Source organism: Mercenaria mercenaria, chromosome 9 (genome assembly GCF_021730395.1).
Source record: "Mercenaria mercenaria strain notata chromosome 9, MADL_Memer_1, whole genome shotgun sequence".
Classification (NCBI taxonomy): Eukaryota; Metazoa; Mollusca; class Bivalvia; order Venerida; family Veneridae; genus Mercenaria; species Mercenaria mercenaria.
The window spans coordinates 59,576,153-59,591,096 of NC_069369.1; the positions used below are offsets into that span (position 1 = coordinate 59,576,153).

Genomic DNA, 14,944 nt, shown 5'->3' on the forward strand with positions numbered 1-14,944 from the left:
TGATCGCAAGTTAAGGTAAGACATTTTTATTATTAGCACAATTAATCTGTTTAAATTTGATTGCGTATGCTGGATACTTAATTATTATTGTTCACAAGACAAGGCGTCATCATCTCTTATAATTCTAGTTTTCAGTACCAATATAAATTCAGTTTAAGCTTTAATTTCCATGATATACACGTAACGTATATTATCAACCGGTTGAAGGAACATTTCTCATTTATTTAAAAAAATATGTACAATTTTATTTTATTAATATAAAAGCTCTTCACTACTTGTTTTAATTCAGTTCATATCTATTTTCTCTCGAATAGTAGACTTTTTGGTAAAATTGCTTAAAAGAACATAGAACTAGTCATCTGAATAAACATTTTTATTTTGAACGGTGAACTTTTGACCGGCATTCCATAGAAAACCTATCTGAATGCATCATCTTTGCCACAGTATTTTGTCTTGTAGGTACATTTATTAATAATTCAATTAAGACATGAACATGTACATTTAGATAAACATAAATGTATATGAATTTTATGGCTAATGCTAAATATTCCGCACAATACTCAAAATAAAAGTGCATTTGGCATGCGCCTACATGAACGGCCAAGACGTGTATGAATGCCATGTTCATGATTATTTTAAGTTGATGCAAGCAGCAGGCAACTGCTGGACTGTTTGACGCAGCACCTTGGACATAAGCTTAATGCGGTACATCCTCTCAGAACTAATATCATTGGTTTTATGAACTATTTTTGATATAGATAGGGTCAAAATCTTACACAGTTCATACCTGAAACCAAAACAATATTTTTCATTCGGGGTTGGTGTCCAAGAAAGGTGTCGTTTAGGGAGTCTGACTACGTCGACGCATGCAAAGAATTGGAAATTGCTATTAAAATCATTGTTAAATATTTGACTAGTCGAGTAAAATGAATGTGTACATTTATTGTTTCCTTACACACGCATGTTTCCTCATGCAACCGAGTATTAAATAAATAGTAAAATATTAAACAAAAATTGGACGCAACGTGTAATGTACGAGTACCGAGTTCCATTGAAAGAAGTGCAATATTTGATTACAGGACAAAGGAGTGAATCCATGACAGGATTCTAAGCTTAATGAAATTAAACTTCATTATGATTTTAAAATATCCACTTAATATTGCACAATTCAAACATATAATTAGGCATATAACACTTTAACTATCCTGTATTTTCACTATGCATGCGCCAAATTAAGGTATTATTTTCACTCTTAAACTAAGCAAATATCTAACGTAATAAGACCTTTATTTTTTCAAAAAAGGAAAACTAATAAGTATTTTTCCATTGAAATTATCTGATGTTACAAATGGCTTGTCCCAGGTGAAGAAGCGCGAAGTACTGAAATTTTATATGCATTACTTTATGTTCTTATTCTTCCTGCAATCTCTTTATTTGAAGAATGTACATCTGTATTAGAATCTTACATGTCTGCCTTGGTGGGGCACGGATGTCCAAATCAGAGAGAAACTGAGCGATAATGCTGTCACTTATCTGCACATTGTTCCATGGGCGGGAGAACACATGTAAAATCTCTTTCCTTTTCATTAATTTGCAGGATATATAAAGATCGCTTAAAATAACGCATGGAGATTATGACACCACAATGTGCACATAAAGCTTGTCTTTTTTTCAAGGAAAAACGTGTGATAATAAAAACTATACTACTCAGATAACGTTGCCTTTCCCCACCACGAAGGCACGACCACTACGAAGGCACGAAAGGGAGGCTCATTATGTTTGTCACGTCATTAAAATGTTAAACCGAAGAAATCTGTGTCATATAAGCTGTAATCGCAGCGTAAAATCATTTTATCTAATAAAGAGAGAAAAATAACAGACACAAGAAGAAAAGCATTTTTTTCTAAAATTATTATTTACAAATACTAGTTAAACTAGTTACGTACTCCATGAAATCAGTATTATTTAACTGAGGCATGAGGTTAATGATTCAGCAAGCTTAGAAACAACATCATGTCCGCTCAAGACAGTGTAACAAAATTAGCGAGATCGCCAGATATCAAGCTCTGTAGCTGTAATGTTAATGAGAATGGAACAACATTACCTCTATCATAGAGAGCGATCTGCATGCCATTGTTGTTTTTGGAATCTTATCGTAAACATTTGTAAACTTTTATACGTCAGGATGACTGAGTTACGTCAGGAATGTTAGTCAAAACATTGGCATTATTTTATCTCATGCCTTTTGAAGATGCGTTTCACAATCTGTATGTTTATCTCTTGAAGATTTTGCGACATATGTTTCACAGGAAGACTTGCATTTAGCGATGTATCCAGTTAAGAGCAGTGCGTTTAGATTTTCCTCACACCGTCAGATTTTTTTCTCGCTCTCGGACTGGCATAATGAAAAGATGTTATTTCAATGATTTCATTCAAATCTTGCTTGGTATAATTAGATAAATGCATTTCTGGAAACCAGACGCAGGGCATTTTACCCTATATATTTATATTGCGTTTGTATGTTTTGTTCAGTAACACCGACGTACACTGTTCAGTAGATATGTACTCCAGTTGTCCCTTCCGTGCATAATTTCATACAATAAACGGACAACTGAGGAGATCAACTGATCATAAGCAGTATTTAGTGCATTTATCGTAGCTTAGACATTATTAAAAATACTTCAAACTCCCAATCATCTGCAGATTATTAAAATATCAATTATTACAATGTAACTTTTGACGGATAGCACTAAGTTAAACATGTTCGAATCAACAGTTCCTTAGAACAAGACCTAATGATGGAATAGTATTGAAATAATGAAATAAAGAAAATTTTGAATTCTTATAATACTTATTTGATACCTGGACATTCTAAAACACATATATTGACGCCAGATATGAATAAATAGAGTAATTTGAGGTACTGCGTGTTGCTACAAGGATGAATATCCTTACAAGGTTATCATGTGATGATAAAATATTTCCTTCGCATTAAACAAGCAATACACTTAGAGTTATTTGAAAACGTTTCAGTCGGAAATATCTTATCGTTTATAAAGCAGATAGGAATTTATCAAAAAATCTAATATTTCATATTTTTATTTACATCTTTTGCAATATTATTATGTTTGCAGCTGATATTTTAACACATACGTATATACATTTTTTCATAACTGCTTTTAGATATGCTTTACATTATGCATACTTAGTGCGCTTTACATTTTTACATGGATGTTTTAGGTATGTTTTACATTTTTACATAAATGTTTATGCTTTACAGTTGGCGTTTGTAATATGACTTCTTCTCGGCGATATAATTATGACCATTTTGTGTCGATTCGCCGTAAAACCCAAGTCACTCTCACTCACTTAAAGGGATACACAGGTGAAATAAAGGACTTAAAACAATTTTATTCATTGTATAAGCAATATATCTCCCATTTACTGACATGCTTAGTTACAAAAGATAATTATTTCTTATCTTTTTATGACACACCTGCGCTGTTTCCTTGATCGTGCTACCTGATGAACGCATGTCAGGTTAAAATAAAAACTGAAATTTGCTACAAATGTCACATTCAATTAACATTTCTAATGTTACTTATTTGTACCACGGACAAGGTTATATTATTTGCTTATATGAATAATATGGTCAAAATACGGACAGGGAGAGTCACATGTTTACGCGACTTCGCATTTAATGGTAATGCACCCAGTACTGCTGTCAGAAATTAGTGAAAAAAACGTCTTCACTTTTTCTGTACATTGAAAAAAAAAACGAGTGGTGTATTTTTCATAATATGTTTTCCGTTGTTACATGACGTAATATACGTAACTACAGAAGTACAACACCGAACAAGCTTGTTGCAGTGAGAATGGTAATGTGCTGTTTGCATTACTTGTCTGCATAGGTTAAAATACTAATCTCCTTAGCATGATTTGATATCTAAATATAATGACAGCTAAAGTAAAGTTTCATACGTTATAAAGTAATTAATATCAAATAACGTATTAATTTCTTCTATGGAAAAACAAGTTTAAGAAACGTAACGTCGTTTGTGTGCATTTGAGTACTATATGACTGATAAACAATTTGCACTAGTTTCTTGACACTGATCTCGCGCACCAGTCAATTAATGCATTCCATTGTCAATTATCATACTATCTTACTATTATGCATGCCAAAGTGTTAGCAATTAATGTGTTTCTTAATTCATAAGGTGTAAGATTTTTTTTCTTCTTTTCTTGACATAAAACTTCAGTTTTCAAGAAAGTCATATCTTAATATGGGTCATTATTTCATAGAATGAGTTTGCGATGTTTTAACAATAGTTACAAGTTACAAGTTACAAGTAACAATAATGTCTCTTAGTATGTACAGAATAAATCTTTTTAATACGAATTTTTTGTCTTAGCCATCGCTTATTCGAACTTGTTAGAGTAGACACGTGTCATCAAACCATATTCAATCCTATCCTGTATTATAGGTTATATTTGAATTACAACAAAATGATGCAATTAATATTGAAAGGCAGTGCTCATTCTAAATGGTTCATCCGTCAATGGTCAAAATATTCAACAAAATGGTTGTTTCCCTTGACTGACAAGGACTAAGGATAAGGCACTATATTTCATATCATTGTATCCTGTGTTCCAAACTTCTTTATAAGAAAGTAAGAATACTTTCTCACGAAAAAATTAGTCACTATATTCTTCTGACATCACTCGGTGGTAACTTAGACAACGTGACTCGAAACATCACTCTAGTTAATGATGCAATGGGATAAGTCATCACATTTCCGTTGGCATTATAAGATTTTATTTATTTTTTAAAAGTGTGCATAATTGGCGTTATCTTAAACAGTGAAGTATGTCACACATTCCTAGTTTTTAATAATCATTTAAAAAATTATGTTGCTAGTTTCACTCTTTCTGTTCATTGTCGTTGAAGTGTTTACACTTTTCGTAATATGGCTTGCCGGCGAATAGACAAGCCCATTAAACTCCGGGCCTTAAATTATAGCACAAACTATGGACGGACGATATTACATAAGGAGTCACGTGAACTGTTTCTTGCATATCCGACCAGGGAATAGGATAATGATCAATAGTCTGTACATTAAGAGGTGTTATATAATATCATTCGCAGTGGATCGCCTAGTATACACTAGTTCAGATAACTATTATAGCTGACAAGTCATTATTTTTATTTTTGACATACAGAAATACCTCATTACTAACTATGAATCAAATGTCTTGTTAGTACCACGTGTAGTAGATCAAGAAATGTTGTTTCTGTAATTAGATTACCGGTACAGGTGTAAATATAAGGATAGGAATAATATACAGAACATTTGTCTAGATTTTGAAATGTGTATAATTAGGTAATGATTCTTACATAAATTGATTTAATTTTTTATTTATTTAATTGATTTAACTACTTAAAACAGTGATAGTACGTCCCACTACAAATGTGACCATATTCTGTTAAAATGCTTATATTCAAAAAAAAAAAAAAAAAAAAAAGACTTGCTGCCAAAATTCGCTATTAGTTATAAACGCTTGGAAAAAAATACGTTGCGGTTAAATATATTACAGTAAAAGACCTATTTCATGTGTACATTTATATGCATACCGATACTAACTGAAAATGGTAAATTGTCTCACTAATCTTAGAAATGCAAAATAAAGTATGTGTTCAGATGAGAATTTAAATTCAATGGAGTGCATTCTTAAAAGAAAATCCGTTTTATTTTTTTAGAAATTGTTAAAGCAATCACAGTATTACATTATTTTACCCGTGCTGACTATGTAAAACGACTCCACAATCCTTTAATTACTTATTTCCAGGTACAATTAACAAATTTTATTTTATGTTATATAATTATTTATTATATTATTTGATTAGTTAATTGCTTAAGCGATTTGCAGGTTATCAGAGCCCTTGTATTCCGTTTAGTGGTAGATTTAGTAATAGGGAAGGGAACAATAACAGTATAAATCAGGAAAAACACTGAATCCATTCCTAAATCTCATTTTTTTTGTAACTAGCTTACTTATTGTAGTAGCTCTAACTTATGTGTTTGTGAATGTTACTTTTTGTCTATTTAAAAATTTTCTTAATCTTTGAAAATGCCACTAAGACAAACATACATTTTTGTCAAAAGTATATATTATTGCTACATTTTAGAACAGCTAATACAAGTCAAGGACTAACTTAAAGTTGATAAGCTTGGCTTACAACAGTCTTACATTGAGCTTAAACTGGCTGTTTTTATCAGTATAAGCAATTAAAAAATTAATGTAAACATTTTGTGAAAACAGAGCAAGGAAGGTTCTTTTAAATTGCTTTGGGTTTGTTATTACTTTGGGTTCTTTTGAATCGCAGAGTCTCATTAATTGTTTTGTTACAATAGTTCTGCTTGCGCTTGTGAGACATGTCCCATAGTCCATTAGCTTTCAAGAACATGATTTGTGAAACCGAGTCTGACATAACTTCACGAAGCCTGCAGATATGTTTACAGTTTGGGTAAGAACAATAGGGACTAGAAATACTCCCTAACTTAACAGCTTGGCATTTCATAACCTAAATTTTGTTAAAAACTGCCAAAGTTGTGATTCGGGTAAAATGTGGAAAGATATGTTAATCCAACATAGACAAAGCAAAATATTTACTTATATACTGAGTACATCTAGAAACGCAACACTTGGTCTACAGTCAATATTGTTTTAACCTGATAAATGACAAGAAAACTGCACTTTTGATTTTTTCTTTTGGTTTTGGATGATGGTCAGGTTTCAATACAATTTTACAAAGTATGAAAAAATCGAGGGTAAAAACGTTGCGTTTCTAGATGTACTGAGTATATTATAAACTTATGTAACGCTATCTTTTAACAACTGCTGCGATTCAAATGGTCCCTTCTGCCATGTGCTGAGTACCGCCAACAAGAGGTAAACGATTCACAAAATTTTCCTTCAAATATTTTATGTGACAAAAATAGCCAGATTGCCAAAGATATCAATACTTGTAGCTATAATGCTGATGATAATTGAACAAAGAAAGCGAGCTGCATGTCCTATTGTTTTTGGAACCTTATCGTAAACATTTGTAAAATAGTTTATACACATGATGGTTTAATTAAGACATCAATTACTTAGCCAAATCATTGTTAAGACGTTATCTCTTACATTTGTTTATACGTCTTTTGTAATTTGTCCAACAAATAGTTTCTAGAAAATTTTTTGTCTTGATTTTCTTTGTTTTTAAGAACAGTGCATTTAAATTAATTGGTAGAATTTTAGGATCAACACGTACTGTTTAGATTTCCTGCTTACGATTTCCGTACACGGTTTGCCGGTGACTTGGCAAGGGGTACAATTTGGCATGGAAATCAATGTCCGATGCCTATTCACATGACAATCTCTTTATTTTCTGCATTTATCATAGGTGGGATATTATGTATAACATTACACAATCTATATTGGTCGGTATCTGTCCCGTTGTAATTCATAACATGATATAAAACATAATATGTTAGCCCGTGATCTCTTGGCTACAGATATGCCGCACACTTGTTGGAGACCTGATAGGTTTTTCTACTCTATATCTTTGTAGGACACTACCTACTAAAACTTTTTCTATGAGTTTACTTTCATCATAACTCATTAAAACACTACATCTATGTTGTGCCATTGATAGAATGCGATAAAATAAAGATATTATGACCACAAGACGACATAGATGCATCCGATTTTCTTCATGTTCATAATATAGTTCAATTCAAACCAGTGCTAGGGAACGTGAGTCAGTTATTACTTCGTTTGGTTGCGTTCTATGCTTCCAAAACATCTGCTTCCAAATGTTCTCATTTATCAGTTAAAAAACATGCTGAATAATCAGCACAACACACGATTTTGGCGTTGTATTTGTGAAACCGAACTGTATATGAAACAAACAGAAGCCCAAAGGAATATAAAACTGCCTAATTGCAGCAAGATAAACAATCGACATAATTCTTCCCTAGAGACTGATAATTGCCAAATTGCTATCATTTAGAGTAGATATTGCTTACTAATATGTATAACATGAATTAAGGCCAGTCCTAAGGGTTCAAGTGTGGTAAAATAAATAAACATATATTTCATTATTGATAGTGCATGTAGTTTCATTTTGCATCTTTTTTTAAATGTAGACACTACTTATACTTCTGACTGGATATTTCCTTACCTACCATACCTATTGAAATGTTCGAAAATAATAATTCTCTTTTTAGTAACTGTTATATTTTCGCATGACTGATTGTTTGAACAGTATTTTCTTAAACACATATTGACATCTGACATGAGAAATAAAATGTGATGCCTGAATGATACCTGTTACCTGAGTTTAATACTTGTAGTACATAATAAATATTAAAGAGACACCTTCACATTATGCTTTAATTGTTTCATATTAAGCCGCTAACGTTGAATGCCAATGTGTTTTCACAAACTAATTAAAATGTTTTCGTTTAATAGCTAATACAATACATATTCGCATTATACCAATAATAATATTAAAATGTTTACTTGAATGCACTGCTGGCAAACCATCATTATAAATTGGCATCAATACAGTTCTAATTTTGAAAACCGATAATGGATATATATGTTAGAACAGATTGTTAGTGTTTGAATGCTGCATTGCAAAGCTTCTGCTAGGTAATATTTGCCTTGATTACTTAGGTGTGTGTTAAACTTTATTTTATTTTTCGTTTTTGACAAAAACCTCGGAAGACGTCATTTGAAAAGGGAGGTTATTTCATTAGAATTTGTTATAGTTTTTGACAAGAATATCGAACAGCAGCTTCAAAACTTACCGATGTCATTACCAATTGTTGAATTTAGCACCTATACGACCTAGCGCTTGTATGTTAATATTTAATTCGACTGACTTAATAACATTTCGCTGTTATTTGGCATAAAAGTAGATAAGGGTTGTGATAGGGCTCTCTACATTTGTAGCATTTTCTAAGATATTATTTTGTTACATTAAGATATTACTTGTCAGTCCACAGCGGTTTAAAAGTGAAATATCTCTATCTTTGTTGAGTTCATAATGTAACCTTAAGGCATCAGGTTACAAACAATTCGTAAGAACTATCATTCTTTATTTTTGGTATGTTTCAGTTTTCCCTTATCTGTTTTATATCTTGAACATATTACTACAATGTAATACTTAAGCGTATACAGTTAAACATACTTACGATTGCATAATAATGTTGCTATTTCTATAAGACTCATTAAATTCTGGAAAAAAATCCGATATTTTAGCAAGACCAAGAGATCTTTACGTTTGAAACTGACAGATTCGTTTGAGAGAAACATGGCTTATTAAACCCCAAGTATAATCAATAGTAGTAATAGCACTTTCTGGAGTATATTCGAGAAGATTTACAATAAGCGAATAAAGCGAAAATTAACCCCTCTTGAAAATTTCTAATCTTACAGTAAACAAGAAATTATACTAAACATTTAACAGTTGCTGGTTAATAGTCTGTAATGTTACTGTATCAGCTCTACTAAGACATTCAATGAATAACATTTAAATTAGCAAATGCCTCATTCCTTAATTTTTAAAAATCATATCATTAGTGAAGATTGAAGTGTGTGGTAAGAAATAGTCATCACATAATTATTGAAGTAACAAGATTACCAAATTGAATGCAGGTGATAATATAAACAGTGCATTCGTCAGGCTCTGCAATGTTTATGATTATTTTGTTGCTTAGTTTCGGCATCGAACGTAATTTGATTCATGTAGGAATCACTAAAATTACTTGCTTCCTACAAAAATTATTGCTGATCCCATTGCAAATGTACTACGATCCTCTTTCTGCTAAATTTACGCTACTTTATTGTGTAGCAGATGAGCAATAAGTCATAAATGCTATGAGCAACCCGCAATGTGGTAAAAAGTATATTACAATATTAAAACACCTCAGTCTTTGATTTTGTATCTAAAATCATGCTGTAACTAAATGCTTGAATAATTTTTGGGGTTTCAGGCGAAGAAAAATGAAGTTAGACAGGATTGTTTTTTTTAAATGATGCGTTGGACTTGATGATGTAACATCTTGATAATAGTCAATTATAAGTTAGTAGAGCGCAAAGATACGAAACGTTGTGCATTTTATAGTAGCTGTCGTTACATTTTGTTTAAATAGGAGTAAGCAATCATTGCATTAACATTATTAAACTCATACTCACTAGATACCACGACACACTTCTATAATATGTCTTTCCCTAGTAATATTAGTCAGTATTTTAGGTCACTGTTCAAGTTGATGGTATTGGTTAAGAATGCCTCTAACATAAATATTCTATATAATCGTCTCCATAATCTTGTTAGAAATTGCAAGCGTCTGATAACTGATTGATGGAAAACATTACGTCCTACTCATGGGCCATTCTGTGTTATAACAGTTGTTACAACTTTGTCCTTATTCTTACGTTCCTTGTAAAGTGTAACAGTGCACAAGTTCCTATAGACGAATAGACTTAGTCTTTATGAATCATTTAAAATAGGAAATGTCATAATGTGTAGACAACCATGGCAAGGTTTTTGAATACAGTCCTTTTTATCCCAAAATTTATTACTTCAGAACCGTTAGATGGTAATATAGTCATAGCAAAACCAACTGTTGGAGATGTTTCTGATTAAGTAGAGCCCCTGACGCAATACACCGACTATTAAGTTTCTTGCTGATAGCTTATTGTTTTAATAATCATTTTCAGTAATACTAGCAATAAAGCATTTATATTTACATCGATATGAAATTATGAAATTAAGAGGAAATACAATAGAACCACTTGAAAAGCAGCTTAAGAATTTGATTAACTAATTGTGGTAGTTTCGTTTAATTGTCTTTGAACAGTGTGTTTTTAATTTGCCTTTCTGAATTTTGTTAATACACATGTATTTGTTATCCTGCGTACATCCTTTTTACATACTTTAATGTACATCGCAATCCCCATTATGCGTCACTTTATCATTTGTGTTATTTTGATGACTCATTGTTTACTACATCTGTCCTTGTCTTGGGACATCATGTATGTCAATAAGTTATTTATATTCTTTGGTTTTCTAGAATGTCCCATCACAAATACTGATACATAGGGTGTTAACATTATTGCAAAAGCCTGTACTTGTCTTTTTTTTCGGAATCTTCTTTTTTTGTACTTGGTGATAAATACGAGGGGTGGTTGGAAAATATCCGGACTTTTTGCTCTTTCTAAAAAACCGTTAAAAAAAATTCAAATAATTATTCTGTTTTATTCATTTTCAAAGTTTTCCCAACCTACGTCTATACACTTCTACCATCTTCGTAGGAGCTTTTGTATTCCTTGGTCTCATAATTGTTTCCAGGGTGACTTTTTTCAACTCTGGAAACAAATAAAAGTCGCAGGGGCAAGGTCACCGCTGTATGGCGGTTTGGACAACAATTGCCGCTTGAAGGAGTTGATTAGCTTTACTGTAGATGAGGCAGTATGAGAGGGAGCATTGTCTTGTAAAAAAGAAGAATTTCTTTCTGGGCTAGCCCAGGACGTAACTTTTTCATTTTCTTTAGTTATTTCACACTTACTTCTGAACAGTATCTAGCAATCACAGTTTGACCTTTTGGCATGAAAAGTATTGCTCAACGTGAATCCCAAAAGCAACCAGCATAACCTTGCCAACAGAGGAAGACAGCTTAAAATTCTTGAAATGTGGGGAACTAGCTCGTTTCGACTCGTGTGTGTGTGTGTCTTCGGGTTTAACGTCTTTTTCAACAATTTTTCAGTCATATGAAAAACGGTGTCTACTTGTAGCAGTGAGCACAATGCCCAACTTTAAAGAGCTGCCTCACTAGAATATTACACCGTAGACACGTGGCATGATACCCCACCCAGTCACATTATACTGACACCGGGCTGGCCAGTCCTAGCACTATCCTCTTAATGCTGAGTGTCAAGCGAGGAAGCTACTAGTACAAATTTTTACGTCTTTGGTATGACGCGGCCGGGGATCGAACCCTTTGACTGAGCTTACATTTCAGGTTCAGTATAATGAACCTACATTTTTTCCCAGTGGCAATACCACGGACATGCTACCTAGTGGCTCCGCGCTTCGTCGTCGTACACCGCACTCCATTAGTGTACATTCTCACTTCGTGCTTCACGTGTACCCAAGTTCGAAACTCGAAAGTACGATGGTGAAGCCCGAAGCTATGATGGTAAAAACTTTGCGCTTGGCAATCGCATCTCTGCGCCTCTCCACTGTACATTCGTGCTTCTCTATTGTACCATCCAGGCAGCTTAACGTAGCGAGAATAACGATGTTAAAACGCACCACAATGATAAAAATGTTTCGCTTCTGCATCGTACCACTGCAAATTGAGTATATAATAAGAAGCATACGCCGATCCTAATGGAACACCATAGCATGTCGTACTTAGTTCCACGGCAGAAGGAATCAAACAAAGTTTGCTTTTTTCAGTTATCATTGTTTGTTCATTTTGTCATTAATGTAGGGACTCTCTGTAACTGCTTTGCAAATATTCAACATGTCTACAAAGGTACCTGACTATACTTGAAATGATTGAGTAGATGTCAAAATATAGCAAATAAATGACCATTTTTTTTTTACAAAAACGTTCATTTATTTGCTATACGTTCACAAAAAAAGAAAAAACATATACAATATGTCGTTGTTTTAAAAGTCTTTGAAACTCGGCACACAAACTTTTGAAAAGAACATTCAATAATACATAAAATTCACTTTTCCTGTGGTAATGAGCAAAACTGTATCGACTCGACTATCTGATATTCCTTGACTCTAAGGATACTGGAACTGTATTTTCATCGGATGGCGAATTAAGATTAAACATGGGGGCGGGTCTGTTCAGCTGTTCTGTCTATGTATTGATCGATTGTCGAAGATTTTATATAATTAACGCATGTGTATGGAAAAGAACTTAATAATCTCGTAAAATTCGAAGGTTAAAATGTCATTGATATTTCTTAAGTATCTATACTGGTGTAAACATACACTAAATACCTTTCAATTCTTTAAAAATGACAAATCTAATTTTTTAAAGTTAGTCTAAAATATCAATGTAAATGTAATTCTTTGGCATGCATAAATGGGAGAGCAGTCTGATTCATGTGGGGGAAAATGAGCAAATTGAATTTTGATGTCATGTAAAATGGCTTGCCAGTCGATATTCAGAACAACTGGTCATCGGTCCTCCTGTCCTCAAGCCATTCAATATAATGATGTATTTATGTAGCCGTTCTGTTATTGCATATGTTTAAAAATATGTTCTTATTTCTTCAAGGATTCGAGATACTTGATTTATCTCTATTTATTCACTCAATTGTTTCGAAAATGAAAGACTGCTGCGCTGTTCAGTCCATCCTTAAGAAGCATAAAATACAAACAAGCAATATAAAAGCAGTCTGTTTCAATTTCATTTTCACCATGACACTTGTATTTACGTTACTGTTACAGAAAATGTTCAATAATATACTGATCTATACGAAAGAAACGAACGTTCATCGCTCTTTTCTTAATTGACACACATGTTTATTACAATATCTTTGTAATTTGTTCGAATGCACTGCAGAAGTTTGCCGGAGTTAAGAAGAAGTAGAACTGGAAACTCAGAAGATTGACAGCCCATAACGTTCTCTGTAATACATTTATAATTCATTATGAGCAATGTAATGAATAAGCAATGGATATTTATATTGGCATTAAGATCAAATGCATTCATATCCTTCAATATAAATCTATGAATATTACTTACTGATTGGTGCATAGTTAGATATTATTTTATGGTTGGAAAATGCTAGTTTAAACGAATGGTGATAAACGAATAATTTATTCCTGGACCAAATATTCTGTGTCTGAGAATGGTATGGTTTCACTTGATACAATATCTAAGTTCAAACGATGAATGTTACTCGTGCGTTAATGTTGGATATATAATTGATATTGAAAGAGCTTAATACTTTGTTTCTTTTCACTTCAATTTTAGATAATTTAGGGTATAAGGTTCTGTTATTCCTCCTTTTCCAAGACTTTCAAGGAAGTTTAAGTATTGTTGATGAAATTTGTATTAAAGGTTTCATTGGCATTGTGGCTCACTGACATTGTGGTCTAAGAATAGCGTGCCTTACTTGGAGATCGTGAGTTTCACTTCCAGAGTACACTCTCTTCGCATTACCTGTGACTTATACAGTCTCACCATACCTACTATAAATGTGAAGCAAGTGTTAGAAAGCAGATGACACTGCGGTACATTTTTATATTCGAGCCAGGTAAAATTACTTTGACCTGTTGCGAAGTTTCAGTTTAACATTCCAGTGCAATTACAAAGTTGAACAAGGAACACATTTTAGTTCTACTTCAAAATCATAAGATTTATAGCTGTTTTCTGGAAATCGTAAACTCTTAGAACTATTAAAATATTTATTGGCACTTAATATTGAAATTCATCAGCTATTTGATTTGGATCTACGTTGAAGCTATAATTGAAGACAGATTGTGAATATAGCATTTTGCCTTCGCGACTGTTTTGTGAAATAGCCGAACTTTGATGAACGAGTTTTAACATTGTGTGCTAGCTGAACCAGGTGAGTGTCAATTGTTAAAATTGTACTCATAAGTGATACTATTACAATGGATCATTTAATATTCTCACAAGCGGCTGATATACTGGCAACAGTGCTTAAAATGATGTTCAAAGTTACCTTTTGAATTGGAATTGATATAAAAATGTTTGACTTAATCCTGTTCAATAAAACTCACACAAACAAATATTTTTAATGGATAAACTTGATTGATGTAGGATATATTATAGTATTCGAGATCAAATCAATGATTCAAACAAGAGTGCTACCTTGAATTTATCTATAC

The 14,944-nt window shown here is 32.6% G+C and overlaps 1 protein-coding gene across 1 annotated transcript in view; it reads left to right on the forward strand.

The window, feature by feature from the left end:
• LOC123547234 (TWiK family of potassium channels protein 18-like) overlaps window positions 1–14,944 on the forward strand; it is a 123,467-nt gene continuing 108,523 nt past the window's right edge. Inside the window, exon 1 of the mRNA XM_045334165.2 lies at window positions 1–15. The gene's annotated coding sequence lies outside the window, so the exon portion shown is untranslated. The remainder of the gene's footprint in view (window positions 16–14,944) is intronic.